The sequence below is a fragment of the Vicugna pacos genome, chromosome 8 (genome assembly GCF_048564905.1).
Source record: "Vicugna pacos chromosome 8, VicPac4, whole genome shotgun sequence".
In the NCBI taxonomy this organism is placed as follows: domain Eukaryota; kingdom Metazoa; phylum Chordata; class Mammalia; order Artiodactyla; family Camelidae; genus Vicugna; species Vicugna pacos.
This window is the reverse complement of record NC_132994.1, coordinates 29,172,393-29,186,852: the sequence shown is the minus strand read 5'-3', so window position 1 is coordinate 29,186,852 and position 14,460 is coordinate 29,172,393. Positions and strand designations below refer to the sequence as shown.

Below are 14,460 nucleotides of genomic sequence, written 5' to 3'. Positions count from 1 at the left end.
CATTGTAACTAAGAAAAAAATCCTATAACTAGCTCTAGAAAATTTATTTTTTCAAACAAATTCTGATTATAATTTGATCAGCTAATGAATTAAAATAAATTTATTCCAAAGAATATATCACTTACCATTAATTCTGAGGCCATGCTTCTTATATAAAGCAGTAAAGTAGAATATTATTTCTATTAGAAATAACAGTACTAGAAATAAAAGGATATTTCATCAATTCAAGTAAAGTATTGAGAATACTAATTCAGTATTATAGTATGATCAGTATTGCAGTTTTGAACTTAAGACATTGTCCATTAACTCATTTTATTTTAAAAATGTCCTCAGGTTATTAAGCAGCACCTCATTTCCAGGAAGTCACTAATATTTTCATATGTAGTGTTGAAAAAAATAAGCTTCTACTTAGATTGAAAAAAATTATCTTTTCAAAGGTTAACAGTTATTCCAATGTAAAAATCCTGGAAAGTTCTAATTCATACTTGAAGAGTAAAATAATATAATCGGTTAAAATCCTTTGATAGATTAGAAAATCACAGCCAGAGATTTTACAGTTAAATCAATTCAGGGATATCCATTGCCTGCAGGGAATGGTATTTCAGTGATTATATTCTATAAACGCTGCCATGAATTCTGTGACCTTCTCAATCTACAAGCCATCCACCCTAGTGTTTCCAATTTGGATTGAATAATGGCAGGCTGAGTATGCTGGACTGCTTCATTCAGTCTTTAGTCTTCATAGAAACATTTCTAATTAATTAGAAGAAATTCCTCCACTCCTAACTATCTTCACCTTAGCCGTATCATTTCCAGGTGAATGCATCTAAAAATGTACTGTTTGTGCTCAAGTTTGCTAAAGAGCCAAGCAATTGAAAGCAAAAAATAATAATGTCAATTTTCTCAAATCAACTTCTTAATATATCTTATTATAATATATACAAGGGATCAAAAAATATACAACACACTATTTCCCCATGGTTTTCTATTCTTCTCAAAAAAAAAAAGCAGAAGGAATCATTTTCAAGTCACAAAAAAATTAAAAGTTGAAGTAGGTAGGCAAAATACTCCACTCAGAATTATAAGGAAGTGTTAACATGACATTTAATATCTTTGCTCTAATAATCACCTGGCAATACTTAAGACATAAGTTAAGATTTTAGAAGCCAAAGGTTTCAAAAATTAAGCAGAAGCCTCAAGCAGAGCTGTGAATAGATTTCAAAAAACCTCAGGGCTTGAAGAATCTTTTAAAAAGGTTTCTAGTAAAAGTACCCAGAAGATGTTTGAATTTTTTTCTATTAGCTCCCCACCAAGTGGTTGCACAGTCAGCCTGAAAACCTACAGTGGCAGAGAAACCATCACCTTTTGAAGCAGCCCATTTTATCTGGACTATGATAAGGTTCATTTTTATAAGCCAAAATTTGTCCTCTTGTAACTTTCAGTAATTGTACCTCATTGGGTCATATAAACCAATATTTCAGTTGAGTTTCTGTTATATAAGTGTAAACATTATATTGCCACATTCTTCTTTACTTCTCTGTCTCACCCCTAATCTACTAATGACTTGAAGCCTCAGTCCTAGTTTAATAATCTTTGTATCCTCAGCACTTAATATGGAGCTATGCATGTAGTGAATATGCAGAATAAAGGACAGTTAAATGAATGAATTGCATCTGATGAGTAAGCTCATTAAAAAGCAGAAACATTATTTTGTCATAAAACCTCTCTTGAGAGTTGTAATCAGTATTTCCAAATACACCCACTGATACTCGAATCCTAGGCAAGTTATGGGATCCATCACGTTGACTTGCTTACAAATGTCATTGATGATATCCAACCAGGGAAGAAGGCTCTTAGGTTCGAATGTGTAGTAATCAATAACACGATATTTTGGTATTATTTGTTCACAGAATCACTGATAAATAATGATCCTTTCAAAATCTAACAAGATTAGACCTCTTTCTTTAGGAATGCAGAAAAAAAATTTTAATGTATGAAAACAATTTTTAAATATATTCAGAAAGACCAAAAATTATTTATAAAGAACATACAATAAATAGAAAGATAGTTCATGTTCACAGAGTAGAAGAACTAATATTGTTAAAATGTCCATCGTACCCAAAGTGACCTACAGCTTCAGTGCCATCTCTATCAAAATTCCAAAGGCGTTTTTCACAGAAATATTAAAAAAATCCTAATATTCATATGGAACCACACACACACAGACACACACACAGCTGAATAACCAAAGCAATCATGAGAAAGAAGAACAAAGTTTGAGACATCACACTTCCCAACTTCAAACTATACCATAAGGCAGTTGCAATCAAATAGTATGGTATCCTCATAAGAACAGAAACAGAGAGCAAAGGAACAGAACGAGAACCCAGAAATAAACTGACACATTTCCAGTCAATTAATATTTGATAAGGGCACCAAGAACAATGGTAAGAGGAAAGTCTTTTATAGCTGGTGTTGGAAAAACTGGATATCCGCATACAAACAAATGAAATTGAACCCTCTCTTATACCATTCACAAAAATTAAATCAAAATGGATGAAGTCAAATGGATTAAGACTTAAGCATAAGACCTGAAACCATAAAACTCCTAGAAGAAAAAACAGGGGAAAATCTCTTTCATATTATTCTTGGAAATGATTTTTTGGATATGACATCAAACGTTGAAGCAACAAAAGCAAAAATAAACAAGTGGGACTACATCAAGCTAAACAATTTCTGTACAGCAAAAGAAATAAAAAAAAGAAAAGTGCAACCTATGGATTGGGAGAAAATATTTGCAAACTATGTATCTGATAAAGGGTTAATACCTAAAATGTATAATAACCAAAAATAATCCTATTAAAAAATGAGTGAAGGACCTCAATAGACTTTTTTTTCCAAAGAAGACATACAAATGGCCAGCAGCTACATTAAAAAGTGCTTCATGTCACTAATCATTGGAAGAATGCAAATCAAAACCAGAATGAGATGTCACAACACACCCATCAGAATGGCTTTTATCAAAACAACAAGGGTAACAAGTGTTGATGAGGATGTGGAGAAGAGACCCTCATGCCCTGTTGGTGGGAATGCAAATTGGTACAATCATTATGGAAAACAGTATGGAGGGTGCTCAAAAAGATTAAAACTAGAACCACCATATGATCCAGAAATTTATTTGGGAGTTCATATCTGAAGGAAACAAAATCAGAATCTCAAAGAGATACCCTACCTTCTGTGTTCACTGCAGCATTCATTATTCACAGTAGCTCACAGAAACAGAGAGCAGAATGAAAGTTGCTCTCTCAGGGTTTGGCGGGTAGAGGAAATGGGGTGATGTGGTTAAAGATAATAAACTTTCAGTTAGAGGCTGAATAAGTTCTGGGGATCTAATGTACAGCATTATAACTACAATTAATAGTACTATATTATGTAAATGGAATTTGTTAAGATAGCAAATCTCTTTAAGCAGTCTCACCACACATTCACTACACACACACACAGACACACACACACTCAATGGTAACTCTCTGAGGTGATGGATAAGTTAATTAACTTAATTGTGGTAATCATTTCACAGTGTATACACACATCAAATAATCTTGTTGTACATTCAAAATATATACAGTTTTGTTTGCCAATTATACCTCAATAAAACTGGAAAAAATAAAAATAAAAATAAAAGTTAAAATACAAAAAAGCATAAAATAAATTCACTGCATAGAATATACTAGAATTTTTTTAAATGTCTTTTGATATAATCTTCTGAAAAATGGACCAAATTGCCTCATCATACATCTTCGTGATACTGCCAGCATTCTTCAAAATCTCCGGTTGTACCCACTGGCAGAAAGGGCCATGCCTCTGTGACAGCCAGTGCTCCAAACTAGTGGTTGTCAACTGCCGTGTCCCCCTACACTGGTGAGCAGCGGAGGACTAAGAGGGAGGAGGAAGTGAGAGCTGGCCCAGCATTGAATGTGCCCCCCAGGCCCTCACCCCCAGCTTGGCTGTTACATCAGCAGTGCATGAGTGAGCCCCATGAATGAATTGTGCACTGAATACTGTACTTCACGTGGGTCACAGCCTCAACACTCATACGGCAGATTCACACACACCTTTCCCTTCACCACCAAGAAAATGGATCGCAATTTAACACTTGGAGCAAAGGTGCTAATGGTTTTATTACCTCAGTTTTCATGCCTCTGATACATCTGCCATTAAACAAAATTATGCTATTTCCTTAGACACTGCTTATTTCAGAAAGAATTGAAGGAATTTTAATAAAATAAACTGGAGCATCTGGTTGTAAACAAGAGTGAAGAAACATATTTACCTCTCTCTATTTAAATAAATAAATAAATAGCCTCAAATCCTACAACACAACTGATACTGGGAAAACATGCTCATCCTGCTATCTGTGGATTTCTGGAGGTAGATGATGTATCAGACCATAATACTGATGGGTAAACCAATATTTGAAGTTAGGAACAAAAGGAAAGCACTGTTTTCCACGAGGGAAATGCAAAATGTGCTATGTTTAAAATATGCATTCATCCTAAAATTAGCATATGGAGTGAATAGATTCCCTAGCCTACTCGCTCGCTCCCCAGCCAGTCTGTTTCAGAGTGGAAACCCTGTTCCCTCTTCCTTACCGTGTGCACCTTACTTGTGAAAAGGCTCCTTAGACGAGGCTCACAATATTACAAAGAAAACACACACTAGTCCTCTAAATTAGTGGCATATTCCTGTATTCAAATTGGGAGGAGCAGGGTGATTAAAATAATTACATCAAGAAATGTTTTAGTGAAATTTGAGGTAATTAAAATAAAGATTTGAGTCTAACAGATTCCAGAAAGGAAAATACAGAAGCAAGTTCTTCAAGCAGCAACATTGTATGTGAACAGAGAGAGCAAATGTTGCTCAAATTTCTCAGGAAGAAAAATATTTTCAAGCTAGATTTCTATACCATGCAAAATTGCAACATTAAGTGAGAGGGTATTTTAAACATAAAATATCTTAGAATTTTTCAGAAATATGCTTAAAAATAAACTCTAATGTTTCAGACAAAATATATCATAGATTTTCTAAAACACTTATTAAAGAAAATACTCAAGCAACATAATATGGGATACACCTAAGAGGCGACTTGAAAATCCTAAAATACTATGATTTTAATAAATATATATACAAATCTTTATATATATAAATTTATAAATATGTATATATTATATACATATATGGGTCTGTATGTATGTATAAATATGTGGTGAAAGATGATTAACAGACTCATAGAGCATTTACCTCAAATTAAATCAGAAACTCAAATGAATAAAGGAAGAACAACTTAATAAAGTGAATTGAACAAAGTGTTTGTGGTAAAACTAGGATATTTATGTATTGTTTGTATAATAAAAATGTAGAATTAGAAAGAAACAATTAAAGACATTATGATTCAATTAATAAGAAAAGAAAACTAAAATGTTCTATAATTTTGAAATAGTCATAATCCTTAAGAAAATAAAATCCGTATTTTAAAATTTTGGAATGTTCATGGTTTGACTCAGAGCTGATGGGTTATAACATAGAAGATGAAATATATTCATATTACTTTTTTTTTGCTCTATGACTTAGAGATGCGTTTATCTGGGGACCATCACAATAATCCTATGTGTATGTGGTAAAAATCAAAGATTACCTAATGGTTTCTTATGATGAGTGTTACAATTACAATTGTTACAAAACTAATTACTTCAAAACTTAGGGGACTAAAACAAGCCTTTTATGTGTCACTGAGTATATTAATTAGAATTCATTTAAAGCTCTCTTCTACTTTTGAATTATCTCTTTTTTCCCTCTAGGGTAGATTTTTGTTTTATCCTTATCTTTCTCTGTCATGCTAATGACATAGTAGTGACACATATGACTACTGTATCAACTGATTCTAATAATACCGTCAAGGAGGCCTGAGGAGGATAGTGATTTCCTTTGCTGTTGGTTGAACAGCTCTCTGTCTCAACTGGTCTCTCTCCTCATTATAAAGTCTGGGTGAGATGCAGGAGCAGATTTTGTAGAAGTACAGTGTTCAGTTTACAGTAAATGCTCCTGAACGTGCAATAAATTCTTCAAATGCCAGAAAAGCTGAGTCTTGTTCTGAGACATTCACAGCTACACTAGAGCTATCTGTATGTAAATTATCTAGTTTTTTAAATTTTATATAAGGAACATACAGACTTTGTCAGACGGTAAATAAACCTCATATGAGCTCTCCTGTGGGGAGAAAGCTTCAAATGGCCTTGGGGCACAGTTATACCATAAATAGAACCTCAAGTAACTTTCCTGCGCCAGCCCTGTTTCTCACCATCACTCTCAGTCATTCCTGCTGATGCTGGAAAACGACTTGGATTATGACAATCAGATGAACTCTACTTGCTATTTCAGGATAATTTACCACTAATTTAATTAGATAGTATAGAACCTTATCACGGAAATATAGACACATACTCTCTTGTCTAGACCTTGTAATTCTCCCATCAGATTTCAGACAGATTTCCAATTAGCTACTCCTATATAACTATGCAAGTTACAAAAAGAAATCTCATAATCCATGATAAGAAATATCTTACCATTTATACTGTTGGAGATAAAGATTACATTTTTATAAATATCTTTTGTCATTTTAGTACAAAAATTTGCTGTAATATAATAGATCTTTTAGTGTAATGATATATTAAGGTAATATCATTCACTTACTTTCAGGATAATGCTTTAGAAGAAAGCTCCAAAATATCTGTGTAATTATTTGAGTAGTGAAATCATGTTTTCATCTATGTCAAAACATAGATATATTTTAGTTTGTTATACATGCTTATTATCCTGGTTATTTTATAATCCCTCTACCTCCAGATCAGTATGATTTTTAAAGCTTAACAATATCATTTAAAATTAATTTAAAATAAGGACTGTGTTACCCAAGTAAGTTCAAAGACAATCAAATTTAATATTGACCTCTGAAATAATCAGAATGGTCTGAAAACTTTGGTGATATCTCTTAAAACTACATAGTTATTAATAATTGTATTTGATTTGAATTTTTTTATTTCACAAAATATGTTTCCCTTGTTTGTTTTTCCCTTTTTGTTTTCTCCTAAAAGCCTCATTATTTCATTTTTTTAAAGAAAATATTTCTGCCAGGTTGCATTCTTTGTATTAGTTTATGCTGAAACCCAGATGGAAAGCAAGAGTCAGGAGGTGCTTTCTAGAGTTTCTTCTAGCTCCAGAGACGTCTGAAGATTTACACATCCAGCAAATCTTTCCGGAAAGAGTAACTCAACAACTCTATAAGAGCATATGCAGGGCCACATAAATGAAAATGTGGCTGGGACTACCTGTCCCTCATTATCATGAATATTTATCAAGTACAGAGTATTAAGTATTGATGAAATACAATTGTTCCAAACAATGGAAGCTAGCCATGTCTTCCTGAGGAGGTCACTTAGCTAGCAAGGTAAAAACTGAAGGGCTGATGACATCTTTCATTTGAGATGGTCTATGTGAGCTGGATATGACCAAAGTCACAGTGATGTTGGTAAATCAGCCTCTATGCCTGGGAGTCACAAGACTTCTACTCTTTGTGTCTGTGAATGCTATGTTGTTGCCTCTTTAAATTCTAGATACACTTGGTGTTCCTGGTGAAGGCTACTGTGTTTCCAAAGTTTAATTTTCAGTCTGACCAAAAGTTGTTGGTCAAAAAGAAGAGTCATTTCAACAAGCAAGGTTTTCCTTCACAGTTAATGTCTTTGTTCCAAACCTAGACTAATACACATATGCATTTGTGCAAAAATTACACCAAACCAATTCAACTCAAACAAAATAAAACACAATACAATGTGCACATGCATACAACATTAACATTTTTAAGTACTGAATTACTCTCATGTTCCTTATAGGTATTCAATTGCTGGAGTCTGATAAATCTTTCCGAAAATGGCAAAATGTTGGTTAAATCTACATCTGGGCAAGACCCAAGTCCATAATAAGACATATAAAACCTCTAACCAGCTTGTGAAAGTTAGCATACTTGGTAAACTCTAGGCAAAGATTATTTTTATCTAATGTTAGTTTTCAGACTACATAGCCTGCTGTGCATTTGCAAAGTAATAAAAGGTCTTATATTTACTAGGCTAGATCTCATGATGTTAAAAAATGTGATAATTTACAAAGAGAAAAAGTCATCAGATATAATTAGCAGAAGTGTTAAGTAGCTCATATGCTGTAATTAAATTGCATATTAAACTAGGCACCTATATTTTAATCTACATAGTTCGAGTATGTTATATATACTTTTAAAGTTTTATTAGCTAATCAGCAATGAATCAAATAATCCTGAAGAATTTTCACCTAACAAGAGATTCCAACATATATTTGATACTTAAATGATTTATTTGCATAGAAATGATATTTAAAAGTAAGTCTAATTAACTGTTAAATTCTTCTTTAATAGATATAAGAAAATTCATTTAAAGAGAGTTTTAGCTCAAGGCATTTGGCAAAGTGACTTAATTTGAAAAGAAAAAAACACAGAAGACCCTATGATAGTTCAGATTTTTGAAATATAAAATTCAAAATGTTTAATTAAGAAAAATTTAGAACTAGAATTTTCAGAATTGGATGGTTAGTTTCACAGAATTCAATTTTCTAACTTCTTTGAATTACTTCAAAATTTTAAAGTTACATATTTAGGAACAGATATATTGAGTTATATGCTCTTGTGCCTGTATGAAATAAGAATTACAAGGGTATATAATAGAATTTTCATCTTTCTGAAGATTGGGCTTGCCATGGCCACAAGACTAAGCACTTTAGATTGCTAAATTCATTCATATGGTGGGAAAAAGAGGTTCAACAATGAAAATGGAACCCCTTAATTTGTATCAACAATATTGTGAATCAACTATACTTAGAAAGAAAGAAAGAAAGAAAGAAAGAGGGAGAGGAAGAAAGAAAAAGAGGGAGAGGGAGAGGGAGGGAGGGAAGGAGGAAGGAAAGAAGGAAGGAGGGAAGGAAGGAAGGAAGGAAGGAAGGAAGGAAGGAAGGAAGGAAGGAAGGAAGGAAGGAAGGAAAGAAGGAAGGAAGGAAGGAAGGAAGGAAGGAAAGACATTTGTGAGCACATTGGTAATTTGATATCTGCCATGGTGTGAGTATTTACACCAGGTACTTGGAAAATGCAATATATCTTTTTTTTTTTTTCATTTTTTCTCCCTGATTTTCCCTGGTGAAACGATTCTTAGTCATTTGCCAGCACAGCACTTACTGGTTTTATAGTTCCCAATGTTTATATATGTGAAAAATTTTGAAATAAGCCTGACTCTAAATGGAGTGATTGGTATAATTTCTTTATAAATGAACTATTGGTTTCTCATCAAATTCTACCTTTGCTTCTCTACTCCCATCATTTTGCAGAAAGCTAGCGTCCACATCCCCAAATATTATTCTTTACAGAGCCGTCAGACTTAGCTTCCCAGAATGACACTTTCAGCATATATTTTTCCTGCTTCCTTACCTGATACTTTTGTTTGTCTGAGCTCTGGTCCTAAAACTCTCTCTTCAATTTTCTGTTTCTTTTCACCCTCCCCTCTGCTCTAGCCAGATCAGTCGGCTACCAATGCTATTTATTTTTTGTACATACACTTTTTCCTTTCTTAGAGAGTTCACCATGTTCTCTGAATTTACTGAAATCCTACTCATTCAATAAATAGGTATTGAAATAAGTAGGTAGTGAAATCCTTCTGTACCCAGGTCTAGTTTTTCTAATTTGTAGAAAGAATTAACAGAATAAGGTGGAAGTACAATGCTGCGAATCTATCTCCCTGCCCAGGGGTTAACCAATGTATTATAGAATGAAACATATACGATTTGGTAGGCACTTGTTAAGAAAAGGATACACAGTTTGATTATGAAAATTAGGTTATGGTGACCATGAAAATGCACTGCATTCCCTCTTTCAGAGCCTGAGCCAGCACCTTATCAGGGTGCTTGGGGAACACCTGACCCACAGGTGCAGGCATAGCGTCTGACTAGGCCACTCACAACCAGTGAAGGATGTGTGGGGGTGGGCCGTGATCCGTCAGCTGTACGATCCAGAAGCAGCCAGCCACACTGAGCCCGGAAATGGCTTACTTAAGACATGGTTGAAATAACAGTTTGAAGGTGATACTCCAAAAGGAAAAAGTTCCATTCTTCAAGATGCTGTGTATTCATTAAATCAGAGATCTCTATGTGGTGTTCTGTCCTCAGTAGGAATAATATACTAATCTAGAAATTAAGGGCTGAAAGCATAAGTAGTCTCTCTTAACCATTACTGTCAGTGAACCTAATGGGAAAATTTGTGGGAAAATTCCCATCCCCACAACTCTGAAACAAAAAACCAAAAGTCAAACTCTCTCCAGGGGACACAGCAGAGATCACATTGAATTATAAGCTATAGCAGCCACCAGCATGCTTTGGATTCCTCATATCCAAAGACCAGTGAACAAGTAAAAAAGTTGCTACCTTTGGAGGAATAATTTACCTTGACCATCAAGTGGAGCCCAGGAGATCCATTTAGGTGTCCCCTAATGCTCACTTGCACCATTCTATGTTAAATAGACAGCTACAGCACCCCTAGCCTGAGAGTATATGGTTCTTCTCAGACTCCCCAGGAATGCTGGTTTGAATCATATCACCAGGTGATAGCTGAAGGTGACAGAAGCTTTGGGTGCATAGGAGAGGAGGAAGAGGATGAGTACCAGTTGCAACCCAATGTCAACTACAGTATTGGGCTCTGTAGTTCTCCCAATTAAACTTCCTCTTTAAAGTTTCAATCGGTAAGAGAGGTCCATGGGAACAATGGAGGAGTTATTTATCAAACTCACATGGAAAAGGAGATTTTGAAGCATATGCTACAAAGTGTAGTTTCCACAGATATATGCCAATCAGATTTGCTACTTAGGGGAGTCAGCTACCATCCTTCTAACTTAACCACTGTATTTATGCTGAGAATACACTCGCTGTAGAACGAATCCAGCCAATGATAGAGTTTGAAAGAGGTACTAATTCTGGTCCCTTCCTATGGGACTTCTCTCATGGACAGTTTGAATGTACTATTTTTAGAAATTTTGGAAAATCTCTATCATCTACAAACTATTACAGATAAATTTTCTATTATAAGACTGGTACAGTTTTGTGCCATATAAACACAGAAATCCTTTTAAATTCTGTATTTACCCATCAAGAAAGAAAAAATATAGATATAGTATATTTATAATTTAATGCTAATTATTGAGCATATTTTTACAAGAAAAGTGGTAACTTTTAATTAGGCATCAGTAAGAACTGAATCTCCCATTTATAATTTTATACATCTGATGACTGGAAGAATTTTCCACAGATTAGCCTCTGACTCAGTACATGTCAAATCCTGTTTTCCCTCCATTACTGATGCCACACAACAAATAATATGTCAATATAAGAGCATCCTGGCCCCTGAGACTTTGTGTCACATTGTGGGTGAGTTGGCGCACAGTGGAAATTAGAAGTAATTCTGAAAGTCATTCCTATATGAGGATGGTTAACAGAAAGTTTATCTGAATATGAAAGTGTTGTAAGTCCGACTAAACACAAGCTGTATCCCTAACTCATTCCCCTTCATCGTTTCAGTAATTCTCCATTTTTTCAGTATGTACCAGCACAAAAAGAATTGTGAAGAGGGGCAATTTGAGTGGTGAGAGAGATCAATCACAACTAACTTGGATTAAAATAACTTAAACAAATCTTATGAAAATAAGGAATTAAAAAATATATAATCTTGTGAACACATTGCTGCTAAGATCAGCACTCCTGTCTTGGAAAGGATCTGGGAGAACATGTAGCCCTGAAGTTCATACCTCATTAGCTTCACATTACCATCTTCTTTTACCTCCCTCACATCTACAAATCTGCCTTTATTTTGTATTTCCTATTTCAGTTAATAAACGTACCTCAAATTCAAGGTAGAACCATCCAACCCACTTTGATCTCTACCTCTCTGTCTTTTTTTCTTTCATCTAGGCTCTCACAGATTATCTCAAATCTACATTAAACATTTTACCCATCCTTCTTATCCATCCTTTTTGTACAACATATTCCAGTCCCTTCTCTTGCATGGACTGTTAAAATATTTCCTCACTCTACTAATCTCTCACATTCGTGCTAGTCACCCAGCATAGAGGTAGAGCTGCACGTGTCACTCCCACACAGAAACCTAAAGGCAAATAAAGTTCACGCTGCAGTCACCGTCCATATCCACAGGTTCCGCATCTTTGAATTCAAACAACTGTTGACAAAAAAGGTTTGAAGAAACCTTCCAGAAATTTCCAAAAAGCAAAGCTTGAATTTGCTCCACTTCTGGAACTATTTACACAGTGTTTGCATTGTACTGGGTACTATAAGTAATATAGAGATGAGTTAAAATATGTGAGAGGATGTGTGTAGGTGATCATACCCAAGTAATACCGTCATTTTATATGAGACTTGAGCATCCGTGGATTTTGGTATGGGGGAGGGAGAGGTCCTGGAAACAATTCTCCGCAGATGTCATGAGACAGCAGTACTCTGCAAAGAGTACAAAAGCCATCTTAAGTTGTCTCTATTTACTTTTCCAACTACTTTGCCAAATGTGGCATAGTAGAGTTATTCCACCGTCTGTGCCTTATGTTCATTCTTCCTTCTACATAGAATATTCTTTTTCCTTTTCTTCAGCTCACAATTGCCTTGACATCTATCAAGAGCTAGGTCCTATGTCATTATCTGTTCATGAAGACCAATCATTTGGCCTTTCCCAAGTAGCAGAGTTACTTCATATTTCCATGAAAGGGTATTCACATAGCCTCTCTTTGCATGGGACTTAATCTTTTTCCTAGGACGTGGACTTTAAATTTAGAGATTGTGCCTGATTCACTATTATGTTTGAAGTAGCTAGTAAAGATTCCATTTAATATTTATTAATTTGTGACTTTGAATGCCATTTAATTTTTCTAATGCTTGACTCATCTTGCCAATCAGATTCTAATTTTGTGTGTGTGTATGTATGTGTAAAAAAAGATTATTACCAAGTAGGTCTTTGTATCCCTATAGTTTTGGACTGATGACCATTTCTGCCTTTCCATTTTATCATAGAAACACTTGCACAATTATAACAAAAGAAGAATTAATAGGAGTTGGACACTTAGAAGTAGATAGCGTGCACTAAATGGCCTTTGCTATTTTACCTTAAGACCTATATGTCTTATAATGTAACAAATTATTATTACAGAAACTTAATGATTGCATAGTAGATGTTTAAAATTATTCTATCACTTGTGTTATGAGAAAATAAATCCAGTCAAATAAATTTAGTCAAAAGGGACCACATTTTACTTAACAAGGCATTCCCAGTTGCTATATATATATATGTGTGTGTGTGTGTGTGTGTGTGTCTATTTTTTTTCCAGGGGTGAAATTTTAAATTATATCAGTGCAGTGGAAAATATCTTAAGCTATGACAAGCATTATTATACATTATAAAAATAAGCAGGCTGTAATGAAAGATGACACATGGTAAATAAGACACAGTGAGAAAAATAATGGTGTATATTTAAGAGATAAAATAGAGGTGATACGGCCCAGTACCCTGTAGCAGATTAGATGTAGTGTCAATATAGACAGACAGAAATGTAGAAAGGTTGATGTTACTTTCAACATATTCCTTCTTTAGGTCAAACGTTACTGCTCAGAGCAGAATTTAATACAAAACATTAATGGCATCTCCAAAGAGAGCAAAATTAAATGAATGATAGTCCTTGAGTCCTTGCTCAGTGGAGAAGTGATGGGGAGGTCTCTTTGCTTCTGCTCCTTTAGAAGTGCTGTGTTCTCTTATTTGCTCTAAGAACCCCTTTGTTTTTTCCAGGCCTCAAAGCACATCATGGCTCTAGAAATATCAGCATGAATTCCCTGATCGAGATATTTCCATCCCTCCCATTTTTATATTGTATTAATTATTATATTTGCCTTGTTAACCTGACTTGATGAATTGTTTTATTTTATACACAGGTTAGCACAACCAGCCTGAACTGTGACATGAGTTGAGTGAGCTACACCCACCACAATAAACTAGACAGAATCATAGACTGTGTCTACAACAGTAAGTGGCCAAGTGGACCGGAAGCCAGGTATTTACAAGTTTGAAGATAATTGATTTTTCTTTAATAGGAACCAGACAGAGAATAAGGGGTTAGGAATACATCACAGGTGAAGAATCCAGAAAATTACTTAAAAAGAGAGAAGATAGCAGTTAACATGACACTGAATTCTTGAATAACAGATGGGAAGTTCAGTACCTAACAATACTGATTACACAGAAAAACCTCGGTGAGTCATCAGTAGCGAAGCATACAGAAGTCACATTAG

General features: G+C 34.6%; 1 long non-coding RNA gene across 1 annotated transcript in view; it reads left to right on the top strand.

Annotated features, from left to right (window-relative positions):
* The window catches only part of LOC140697676 (uncharacterized), a 211,237-nt gene extending 197,020 nt beyond the window's left edge, over positions 1 to 14,217 (top strand). Inside the window, exon 6 of the long non-coding RNA XR_012074881.1 lies at positions 14,104 to 14,217. This is a non-coding gene — a long non-coding RNA (uncharacterized lncRNA). The remainder of the gene's footprint in view (positions 1 to 14,103) is intronic.
* Positions 14,218 to 14,460: the final 243 nt, after the last annotated feature.